Source organism: Protopterus annectens, chromosome 5.part0 (genome assembly GCF_019279795.1).
Source record: "Protopterus annectens isolate FY-2018-M chromosome 5.part0, PAN1.0, whole genome shotgun sequence".
NCBI classification, from domain to species: domain Eukaryota; kingdom Metazoa; phylum Chordata; order Ceratodontiformes; family Protopteridae; genus Protopterus; species Protopterus annectens.
In genome coordinates this window covers 1,063,128,123-1,063,141,784 of record NC_056735.1, presented here as the reverse complement: position 1 = coordinate 1,063,141,784, position 13,662 = coordinate 1,063,128,123, and positions in this window count along the sequence as shown.

Here is a 13,662-nt window from a genome sequence, read left to right as displayed (position 1 = left end):
AACCCTCTTGTAGACCTTCCCTTTCACTTTTACTGGTACTCGTCTGTCAAAAATCCCTCCTCTCACTCTTCTTCACCCACTCCACCCTGCCTGTACTCTCTTCTTCACCTCTCTTCCACACTCACCATTACTCTGAGCTGTTGATCTCAAGTATTTAAACTTGTCCACCTTCGCCATCTCTACTCCCTGCATCCTCACCATTCCTCAATCCTCCCTCTCATTCACACACATATATATCTCCACCTCTCCAGGGTCTCCTCAACATGGTCCCTACTTTCACTACAGATCACAATGTCATCTGCAAACATCATGGTCCATGGTGCCTCCTGTCTGATCTCATCTGTCAACCTGTCCATCACCATTGCAAATAAGAAAGGGCTCACAGCTGATCCTTGATGTAATCCCATCTCCACCTTAAATGCACCTGTCACTCCCACTGCAGACCTCAGCACTGTCACACTACCCTCGTACATATTCTGTACCACTCTTGCATACTTCTCTGCCACTCCTAACTTCCTCATGCAATACCACAATTCCTCTCTTGGTACCCTATCATATGCTTTCTCTAAGTCTGCAAAGACACAATGCAACTCCTTTTGGCCTTCTCTATACTTCTCCATCAACACTCTCAGAGAAAACATCGCATCTGTAGTGCTCTTCCCTGGCATGAAACCATACTGCTGATCACTAATCATCACCTCCCTTCTTAACCTAGCTTTTACTACTCTTTCCCATAACTTCATGCTGTGACTGATCAATTTTATCTCTCTGTAGTTACTACAGCTCTGCACATCACCCTTATTCTTAAAAATCGGTACCAAAACACTTTTTCTCCACTCCTCAGGTATCATCTCACTTTCCAAGATTTAATTAAACAATCTGGTTAAGAACTGCACTGCCATTTCTCCTAAGCACCTCCATGTTTCCACTGGTATGTCATCTGGACCAACAGCCTTTCCATTCTTCATCCTCTTCATAGCTGTCTTTACTCCCTCCTTGCTAATTTGTTGCACTTCCTGAATCACTATCCCCACATAATCCAAACTTTTCTCTCTCTCATTCTCTTCATTCATCAGCCCATCAAAGTACTCTTTCTATCAGCTCAATACACACTCCTCACTTGTAGTATGTTTCCCTCATTATCCTTGATCACCCTTACCTGCTACACATCTTTCCCAACTCAATCCCTCTGTCTAGCCAATCGGTACAGGTACTTTTCTTCCTCCTTAGTGTCCAACCTTTCATACAACCCTCCATATGCCTTATACTTAGCCTTTGCCACCTCTCTCTTTGCCATGCGCCTCATCTCCTTAAACTCCTGTCTACTTTCTTCATCTCTCTGACAATCCCACTTCTTCTATGCCAACCTCTTTCTCTGTATACTCTCCTATACTTCCTCATTCCACCACTAGGTCTTCTTATATATAATATATACACATTTAATATAATACAAAAAATAATAATTCACAATATATAAAATGTAACTTGTACCATCATATATTGTGATCATTTAGTTTAAAGTGCCTATATTTATATATAATATTAACATACAACATATAATTCAAAAAATAAATAATTCATAATGTATAGAATGTAACTTGTGCAATCGTATATTATGGGGGGGGGGGCAACCCATTGTGAACACTATTACATCTTTTTTAAACCCAAAAAAATGCTACCAAACCACACACTTGGTACAAGTTACATTTTATATATTGTGAATTATTATTTTTTGTATTATGCGCAAAATGAAAGGAGTAACTAGCCACGAATGGATCCAAAGAACAACTACAAACTGCTGAGTAAAACCAAATCCAAATGATTTATTGTATCCAGTAAAATGAGACAAACGTAAGCACTTTCGCGTAGTGAAACCTACGCTTCATCAGACAATTTTACATAAAAAACAATACCTCTTGTAAATCACACTGCGCGGGAAAATTATCCAGTTTAAAAAACAATCAGTCAATTAATTCCTTAAAGCGCAAGCTTCTAGTAACAAATATGGAAGTAGATGCAACATTCATATTAAGAGTAAATGCAACATTCATATTAGAGCATCTCATCCCATACGTATGATGTAAATGCTATATGTATAAAAAACTGTATATGTACACAATCATATATTCACTTCTGTACATTAATATAAAATAATCTAAAATAAATAACAATTCATATGCTATAATAACTAGCAATAGTATTAAAATTAGAATACTCAGAGATTCATCAAAACCATGAATATAAATATAAGAATATACATATATTACATATTAAACATTCTTAAGTTCAAGTACTGGTCTTATAGACACATAATTATTAAGACTTGGAAACAAGTGTGAACCAAGTTTTAAAATCCATTTCAGCTCTGCTAAAGCTAGTTCATTTTCAGAATCTCCACCCCATACTTTCTGTCCTAATACTTGTAATACTCTAAAATAAAAACTATGAGAAGGATATTGCATTACATGCCGAGCCAGTGCATTGGTTTCCTTGCATTTACGGATGTCATAGAGATGATTATATATCCTATCTTGTAACCTCCTTTTTGTCAGTCCCACATAAAAAGCATGACATTGGTTACCAGTGGCAAGGTAAATAAGATTCCTGGTATCACAGGTAGCATGAAACTTGGGAATGAATACAAAGTTAGTCACAGGGTGCCGATATACATGTGTATCTGCTATGTGAACACATCTACTGCAATGATTACAAGGAAACGTGCCTTGAATTGTTGACATTGAACGTGTGGGCAAAAGAACAACATTGGAATCATTGCATAAAATCTGTTTAAGATTTTCACAGTTTTTAAACAAAAAACTGGGTTTTTCACCTGTTATCAATCTGGTGTGTGTATCCAAAGTAAGCACATTCCAATTCTTCAAAATAACCTCTTTTATTATATTAATATCACTAGTGTATTTAGTCACATATTTAACCACCTTCTCAAAATTTTTTGATCTGATATTGTCATTAAAATTAAAATTAAAATTACTAGGACCTGTGATATCAGGGATCATAGGGTATCCCATGCTAGCTGGTGAACCCAACGGACCTAGGATGTTATATCTGATGTTCCTAACCATGCTTGGATTGTACCCCCTATCTAGAAACAAACTTTCCATGAAGTCAGCCTCAGTCAAAAGAGACTGTCGTTCTTTACATAGTCTCCGAATTCTCATAAACTGACTTTTGACAATGCCAAAAAATGTGTTCCTAGGATGCATACTGTCAAACGAAAGTAAACTGTTCTTCCAGACTGATTTTCTGTATAAAGAGGGTACAATAGAGACACTTTCAGATAATGTCAAAGTTACGTCTAAAAAATGTATTTCAGTGGCCGAAACATCACTAGTGAACTTAAGGAAAGAAGTAGTAGTTTCTAAGTATATCAAGAACTCATCAAAAACTTCTCTAGACCCCTCCCACATTATATAATAATTCACAATATATAAAATGTAACTTGTACCATCATATATTGTGATCATTTAGTTTAAAGTGCCTATATTTATATATAATATTAACATACAACATATAATTCAAAAAATAAATAATTCATAATGTATAGAATGTAACTTGTGCAATCGTATATTATGGGGGGGCAACCCATTGTGAACACTATTACATCTTTTTTAAACCCAAAAAATGCTACCAAACCACACACTTAGTACAAGTTACATTTTATATATTGTGAATTATTATTTTTTGTATTATATTAAATGTGTATATATTATATATAAATATAGGCAGTTTAAACTAAATGATTTGATTACCCAGTGATCTAAGGGATACATGCTATATTACCCATTATTCTGTAAATTAGTAGATATAATACTACTACTACTACTAACAATATTATTATTATGATAGGGGAAACATTTTCTTATAAAAATTTTTTACATGTTTTATATGTGTAATTATATAATTGTTTTAAATTTTATACCATACTAAATAGCATAGGATTGCCGTAGGGAATTTGCATTTCCATGCAAAGGAATATTTGGACATATTGTTTGAGTGAAAAGTCCTGTAAATAGTTCAGTAGACATTCCATTTTAATTTTTTGGAACATGAAGTACAGCATGCACCTTTGATAGGTAGCATGCTAGTTATTACAACTTTATTTTTAAATATTCTAAATGTTTTTTAAAGTTTTAAATAATTTTTAGTATATGTATTAAAATTGTATATAGACTAATTTGCTGAGAAACCTAATATCATGTGCACGACTGTTAAATATGGTAACTGCATTTAAAGCACATACATAGTTGATTTAGGTGAACTTCTGCTATGAGAGTATGACTTTAGGATTTTTAATAGGAAATGACATCACAATTGATGTGAATATAAAGCATGTGCCTTCCTGTTGTAAAACTGTTTGTTGGCTTGAAAAAGACTTATGTCGAAAGCGTTTGCCGTTCTTTATAATAAAAGCAATTTACTTTAGAATCCGCCTAAAGCTTGTTTTTGGAGTTGATGTTGTACAAGCATTGTTAGATGGAGGTTTATGTTTTAAACGTTATCAGGACTATTTGTGAGCAGCTTCGGTTGCCCATTTGAGCTTGGAGCTGAATAGCTGGAACTGTATCTTGAAAATATCTCTTTTATAACTTCGCTTGATAAGCAAGGTGTGCTTATTGTTGGTCGTTTAAGCTGAACAGCGTGAAACATTGAACTTTGACACTAACAATAGACTACAGGTACTGTGTGTATGCAAACTGACATTTGCATTGTTTGTATCTAAATACTATTTGTGACATCTTTTTTAAGGTTCACATCTTTTACATCAGTTGATGAGGTGACATTTCTAGATGTGAAGATTGTTAAAAATGCATTGGGCAACTTGGTGACGGGGGTCTACAGGAAACCATGCAGGAAGAATGCAGCACTGCAGCACAGTAGCATGCATCCACCACATGTGTATAATAATATTTTGAGAGGTCAGGGCATGAGGATGTCATGGTTAAATAACACAGATGAAGGGTTCTTGGGTGACCTTGAGACACTCTCCAATGATTTTTTGGAGAGGGGTTACAGTCATAAAGAAGTAAAGGGGATGACTAGAGATGTTAAGGTTCTCAGGAGTGATAGAGCTGTACCATATTTTTCAGAAGACAGACATGAAGTAGGACCCACTGTGTCTAGTACGAGGCAGACACCACTGACCCTGTCCTATGCCAGTGATATTAGACATATTAAAGATGTCATTTTTTTCCAACTGGGGTATCCTTATTTCAGATGATCGCATAAAAGAACTAGTGGGTGAGAGACACACATTTAGTTACAAAAATAAAAAATCTTTAAAACAACATCTGTGCTATAAGGATAACAGGAAGGCTAGACAGACCCCTATGGGGACTCGCCCTTGTAGGCGGTGTAAGTTTTGCTGTCATATAGACACATCACATGAGTTTATATATCCTGTTTCTAACCAGATTTTTTTTCTTTTAGAGTAACTGCAAAACTGTAGAACTAAGAACCTGGTTTATCTTGCCACTTGCAAAGAATGTATTAGTTTTTATTTGGGGAAGACTAGCAGGATGTTTTATGAAAGGATTAGGGAACACACTTTTGCAATTAGGAAAAGTAAATTTACAGTGCCCTGCCAAAACATGTATATGAGTGTGGCTTAACACATAGTTTTGGTTTTAAGGCTGTAGAAGTTATATCCGAGGATTTACAGGGGGGAGGGGTGACCTCAGGAATTTTATTGAGGAGAGAGAGTTGCATTGGATTTAAACTTTTTTTGCTGATAAGAAACCTAGACTCAATGACAAGGTTTCTTTAAAACCTGTGCTGTAGTCCAAGGATTTGCCTAGATAATTACTGCCTTCATTTGATAAGTTAATTGTTTGTTTTAAATTGTATATAATGGGCCTTGTTATGTGAAATGTTTGTCTGAAGAAGCACTTTGTGCGAAAGCACTCACCTTTTTTACTTGCTATTTTGTGGTTTTATTAAAGAAATTTACTTCAGCCTTGTCACTGGGATTTTGTTCATATGCTGAAGGTATTTAATATATTACAGTGTTTTATTTGTATAAAGCTAAGTTGGGTTGAATATTAACATCCTGTGTATTTAATATTCTTCATGTGACCATTTTACATGTGACTTTTCTTGACAATACCATTGGCTCAATTTTATGTTATGTAACATGTACTGGTATAAAAATGGTACTTGAATCAGTGTGCTTTATTCTGATGAAGTTTTCTGTGTGAAAGACGAAAGCACTTAATCTTGTTGTGTTTTTATTGCAATAAACGGAGTTTGTATACAGGCTTGTTTGGTGCATTTTCCATTTGGTTCCAGATTAATTAACATGCTAAAAAGTGGTGGCTTTCTTGCAATGTCATTGTCAAGCTGATAGTTCTCGGCATATAGGTTGAGGTGGAGATTTAGGTTGCAGACAACTAGTATGTGATATATTAGATATCAAAATCATGAGTCAGTGAGATAAACTGCATGACTGATGGAAAGCTTGTTTACTGCTTGAATAAATGGTGCTTAAGTGTGTGTATGTTTTGAGTGGTGTTCGTTATGGTAAGATGTATAATTTTAATGGAGCCTGTCATTGCTTTGGAGGTGAATGTAGATGTGGACAAATTGTTAATGTAGATTAAGCTACGAGCTGTCTAGTATTATGTGCTATGTGCCATAATATTGGCAAACTCCAGGAAAATCATTCCATTTCATTTACGGCAATGTCAAATATAGAGTTAGAAACTGCAGAATTATGTTAGGAGCTGTGAGACAATCTCATTGGTGTACGTGTGTGTGTGTTTATTGCTGCACAATGTGTGTGTGTGTGTGTGTGTGTGTGTGTGTGTGTGTGTGTGTGTGTGTATGCATTTGTGTATGTGTGTGTGTGTGTGTGTGTGTGTGTGTGTGTGTGTGTGTGTGTGTGTGTAGATATATATCTATATCTATATATGGTTCCCCTTCACAAGATTGAATGAATGGAAGCTCGAAATTTATAATCTCGAGACCAAAATCTCGAACTTCTATGCACTCGAAATTGTGAATGGGAGCCTTAGGTTTAAAAAAATAAAAAGTTAACTTACCTTATTGCAGGGGGCCAGGTCCCCCATATCCTAGCAGTTTAAATGTGAATGTTCTGTGACCGCACTATAGCAGAGGAATGGAAATCTTCCGTTTTGCGCTTACGCGTATAGCGTGGAATGGGCGATTTCCCTTTCCTTCACTATAGTGCGATCTCTGAGTAGGTTTATTTAAGTAGGGGTGTGTGGGGGGGTGCAAGGAGGCAAAGTCCCCCTGCGAAAACATTTGAAAGGTGTTAATTTTTTTTTTGTCCCTTTCATATGTTCAGGTTTCTCTAAATTCTGGATTCTGGTTTCAAGTTTATGACTTTCGAGTTTGGAGAAATTCGATTATATGAAGGGGAACAATATATATATATATATATATATATATATATATATATATATTATTTTTTTTTGTTTATATATATATATATATATATATATATATATATATATATAGCTCCCCTTCACAAGATCGAATTCCTATAAACTCGAAATTCATAACCCCGAAGCCAGAATCTCAAGTTTTCAGAAACTCAAAAATGTGAAGGGTAAATAAAAAAAAAAAAAACACCTTTCTAATGTTTTTGCAGGGGGGGCTTTGCCCCCCTGTGCCCCCCACAACCCTACTACTTAAATATTTCTACTCCAAGATTGCACTACAGCAAAGAAAAGGAAATATCTCAGTCCATGCTATATGCATAAGCGCAAAATGGAAGATTTCCCAGTCCTCCGCTATAGTGCAGTCACGCAGCTCTTAGATGACAGCTGCAAGGGTGCAGGGGGACCTAGCCCCCTGCAAAAAGGTAACTGAACTCTTTTTTTTTTCTAACCCTAAACTTCCCATTCACAATTTTGAGTGAACAGAAGTTCGAGATTCTGGTCTCGAGCTTATGCATTTCGAGCTTCCATTCATTTGATCTTGTGAAGGGGAACCATATATATGTATATATATATATATATATATATATATATATATATATATATATATATATATATATATATATATATAAATATATATATATATATATATATATATAGAGAGAGAGAGAAAGAGAAAGAGAAATACGTACACATGCATATACAGAGAGAACTGTATGTGTATATTTTGTGTATTAGAGCATTGTAAGTTTCAAGTGTGTAGGACAACAGTGGGTTGTGTGCACTGATGTAGAAAGCAACACCTGCAAAAGTGGATTCTTCTTATCAATGATTACATAGCCATACCATATCTACAAAGAATATAAAGAGATTTGGGCCACTTTTCCTTTACCCCGTTTTTCCATTTTTTTCCCTGTTGTCTAGTTTTGTGTAAAAAAGAGGGATTGTTGAGACATTTATAATGTTATGCAAGTTTATCTTATGGGTCTACTTTAATTAACCGAAAGCTGATTCCAGCGAATACAAATCCATCGGCACATATACATCGAACCACAAAATAAGCGAACTCACAAAACCGCGAAACTCAAAATATCAATTTTACATACTCGGCCAACCCCACCGCCCGAAACACACTACCCACCCAAACAAAATAAATAAACCACAAACATACACCAACTAAAACCCTACTTCTAACCCTACACTAAACCCCACATACACCACTCTCTATGCACTCTCCTTAACCCCTCCCTAACCCTAAAGTAAGTAACTACCGCACACTTACCCTACGGAGCTATACCCAAATGAAATAAATAAACCACACACATACACTAACCAAACCCCTACCTCAAACCCTACACTAAACATTAAATACATTACCCATATTACATTACCTAACTATGCACTTACCTTAACCCGCACACAAATCCTAACCCTAATGTCCATAACTATCGCACACGTACCTTACGGATCTGTAACTCAGATGGGCCAACCAAAATACTTCCACATTTCGAATTTTGTGGTATTTTCGCAGTTATGTGAGTTCGCTTATTTCGCGGTTCGATGTGTATGTGTCGATGGATTTGCATTCGCTGGAATCAGCTTTCGGTTAATAAAAGTAGACCCTATCTTATACCTGATTCACATAACAAAATGCATACTTTTTTATTCATATGTGATTTATCCTTAAGAGTATACTACTGGCTTTCAAAGTGTTACTGAATAATTTAAGGAGTGGACTGAGAGAGATGGATTAGTTTTGATTCTGAGTATCCCATTAGGGAGATAGTCTTTAGGCCAAAGTGAGGTTTTGGGGAAAGGTCCACATACTGCAAGGTCATCTTGTACTGGGATGCAGAACACAAGATTGTATGCTTTAGTGAAACATATTAATACAGATCCTGTTAGGCAACCTTTTTTCTACATTTAGCAGAATTATAAAATATATAATATATATATATATATATATATATATATATATATATATATATATATAAATAACAAATTTATAAAATCATCATTCAACCAATCTGCACTGAAATGCATCCCCATGCACAGGCAGCATTTTGCAGATTACCAGGATAAATATTTAATAGTATTTCAAATGAATTAACCATTTTCAAAGATTGTGTGGAAAATATCTGAAGTGTTTAAATTTTTTTAGTGATTTACATAGACAACTATATACTTTCATAAAGCTTGGATACATCAGATTAGTGTGAATGTAAATGCACACATTTGTTGAGAAAATCAGTAAAAGGTATGAAAGTAATCTTATTATACTTTTTCAATAAGTTTTTTAATTTGAAATGAAAAAAATGAAAAATGGCAAACCATGAGAAAATTTAAAATTTCAATGCATAAAATTAGTACCTAAATGAAAGACAAAATACAGTTTCTAAGCTTCCACTTACTAAGCATGAAGTTTAGTCTGTAAAACATCTACAAAATGTGAAATAGAAGAATGATGCTATTGTGGTTGTCCTTACAATTACTTTTAAGTGTGAAAGGATTCTGACTGGTTTCAAAATTAAGATTCTTTAAAGACCAATACATTTTTAGACGAGTATCACCTATCTCAATTGAATATTCAGTCTAGGATTTGTTCGAGTGATGGGGACTCAATATTCAGCTATGTGCATTTGTGTTTGCTTCTTATTTTTGTGTTTGCAAAACTGTCTTGCATGCTTTGAATACATTTCAGTATCCACGGACACTGCCAGGTGTGATTACTATTGGAGGCAGGCTGTAATATTCAGCATTTTAAGTTGCACGTAAACAACCGACATGTCCACGCCTCCGTGTGGCACTTCGACATGCCCCATGCACTCGTGCACGTTTCTTATGCATGTGGATGTGGCGGCAGCGCGCCTTCATTAATATGCATATGGTGCTACTGTGCCATCTCTACGCCGCATGGTCATGGTCTACCTGAAGAGACTTCCCCCGGGATTCATGAAGCTCGGCACAAGGACGGCGTTAGGTGCTGCCGCCACATCCACGTGCATAGGAAATGCGCACAAGTGCATGGGGCATGTCGAAGTGCCACACGGAGGCATGGACATGTCGGTTGTTTACATGCAACCTAAAATGCTGAATATTACAGCCTGCCTCCAATAGTAATCACACCTGGCAGAGTCCGTGGATACTGAAACGTATGCAAAGCATGCAAGACAGTTTTGCGAACACAAAAATAAGAAGCAAACACAAATGCACTGAGCTGAATATTGAGTTCCCATCCCTCGAACAAATGACATTTAAAGCCCCATGCCCGCATTCTATTGTAGTGTTGATAGTTATACCAAGTGGAAGCAAAACGCATTGTGTTAGCGTGCCGTCAATAGGTAAGTCTAACCCAATGGTTAGGGTTATCACCTGTCCCACATTATGAGGGACAGTCCCCCTCTGGGCCGTTGTGCCCATACCAAAACCATTATAAATATAAATATCCTGCAATCTTAGGACATAATTATGTCCCACATCTTATGTAATAGTCACATATAATAGTTATTTCCCTATGTAACATACCTACATGTTACAAGAAATAGAATAAGCAAGTAAACGAAACAGAAGAAGCAACAAAACTGCTACAACAATATGCTTACATTTAGGAATAAAACAAAAGTACTATCCATTGTACTGAACGTGGGTATGTGTTGGCCTGTAAAATCTGATGTGTGTCCCGAATATATCCCATCCTGGCCATATGAAAAGGTGGCAACCCTCCCACTGGTCAGAGCATTCACCCAAAATCTGCCCATTTGCAGTCCAAGGCATCCTTTACAGGATGGGCCAAAGATGAATGGGTATTACCTGGGTCTGCCTGCTATGTCATGAAAGATAAGTATTTGCGTGTACCTATGTGCATGATGTACAGCATGTGGAAGGTGAACAATGCTAGGGTAGTCCTCACAACCATACAGGTACCAGAGATATGTATGTATGCAATGTGTTCCCTTGACCGTGCCATGGGCCATCAACCAGAGAAGGTATGGATAGAGTGCGTGGAATATGGGTGTTGGGGGGACGGGTAATGTAATAATTTGCAAAGGGGAGACTGTGTTGTATGCACAATTGCTGAACTGGAGGTGTATGAGGGAGCAGTGGGTGAATCAGAGAGAAACACAAAGAACAAACATACACATCCGCAATCCAACCTGACAGGCCATACTGTAGAACACAATCCCACAAACATATGAATATTAAAATGAGCGATACACATGTACAGAAACGTCACCGGCACATACCCACATAATGGTCTGGACTGAACTGAGCCATCCAACTACAACACACCTGGATGCATAATTGAATACCCATCATCCCCTCTACAGCACACAACCACCAACCCCCCCCCCCCAATCCTGAACATCCACCAAATCCAGCCATACTCGGGCTGCTAGCTTGGCGCAGCCATATCTGGACATAGTGACCACTACTCATATCTAGTAGGCAGTCTCACCCTAGGCAGTGTCAGGATTGCAAACTATGTATCCCTTGCATGTAAAACCCTATCACATTTTCGTAAACCCAAAAATATCAAAGGTTATTGTCTTGTTCAATATTTGAATATCCTGTGTAAACATCAGACTTGGTGTCATGGCATGATGTCCAGTCCTGTAGACATCTGGACACAAGTTGTATGTGCAGAAGTGGTTCATGAGACTGCTCAGCCTCCAGCCGGTCATGCAGAACCTACTACCCGGGATTAAACACCTGACCGTGATGCATGGCTCCCCACATGAATTATCGAGAATATATGCTTTACACATTAGATGCATGGCTCTCCACATGAATTATCGAGAAAATATACTTTACACATTTGCATAGTGGCAGTTGGATATAGGGTGATTAAGGCGCTGACGTAAGCAGGGTAACTCCTGTCCCACTTTGTGAGGGACAGTCCCTGTTTGGGTAGGTGTGTCCTGACCAAAAGTAATACAATGGCAAATGTCCTGTGATTGTAGGAAATAATTATGTAACATATTTCATGTAACAGTTGCCTAAAACAGTTATTTCTGTATGTAAAATACATAAATCTTACAAGAAACAGAATATGCAACTAAACTGCTACAAGAATAAGCTCTCATCTAGGAAAATAAGTAAAGTTCTAAACCCTGTACTGACCGTGCGTATGTGTTGGCCTGAAAAATCTGGTGTATCCCGAATATATCCCATCCTGACCATATGAAAATGTGCCAACCCTACCAGTGGTCACAGCATTCGTACAATAACTGGCCAGCCTCTTATTCCCCCCCTAAAACCAGTGACCTTTGGAGGAAAGGTGTTGAATTACACTGAATGAATAACGACAATAATTAAGAGTAATAGACGTCTTTTACTTCAGAAAATAATAAATTAATACATATGCTCTGAATTTGTCAATGTTTCAAGTTAATAGTAGTAATATTGTAAAAGTGTCCGTGATTGTCCCTGATTTATCCTTGCCTTGTCCCTGTTACTGTTGAAATTAGTCCCTGAGTGGTGGAGAGATCCGTACACATATGTACACCAACCAACTGTCACATTTGCTGCCAGTACTGTTGAATACCTGTAGTGAAGTCATATATACTAGCTACCATCCATGGGGAATGTACCACGGATAGTGTAGTGGTCAAACTGGTGACTAAGGTGTGTCTGTTTCTGGGTTCAAGCCATGCAAGGGCCACTAATTTTATGTGATGCCCAGAATAATGTCCGTCGGATATAGGGACACAAAGCCAGTGGGTATGCGTGGCAGACATTCAACAGTATGGGAAATGTAAATAGGTATGTAGGTGTATACGTATGTGTATGTACAGACAGATATCTATATATATATATATATATATATATATATATATATATATATATATATATATATATAAATGAACATGGTCAGAATAAAGCAGTCGTAGTTAATGTGAAGGGAAACAGTGGAACACCCCCCCACCCCGTATTATGTAGTGCTGACATATCAAGCTGGTCAGAGGTGGGCAAATCCCTGCATCTGTAAACACAGGTAGAATAGTAACATTGGGACTAACTCTGTCCACATGCTAATTCTGACTTTCAAATGGGTACAGAGCTGTTCCGGTCTCTAGTCGGACAAGCCTAAACCCAGATGACCACATGAACACCTTGACAATCAAACACACATATGTGCCAAAACTATAAGCTTTAGAGTTCTGAATATCCTCGGAGTGAGTAAACATGCAGCACGGGTCCAAAGCAGTAGGGAATAGGGAATGGAGCATGTGCAGTACTGCGG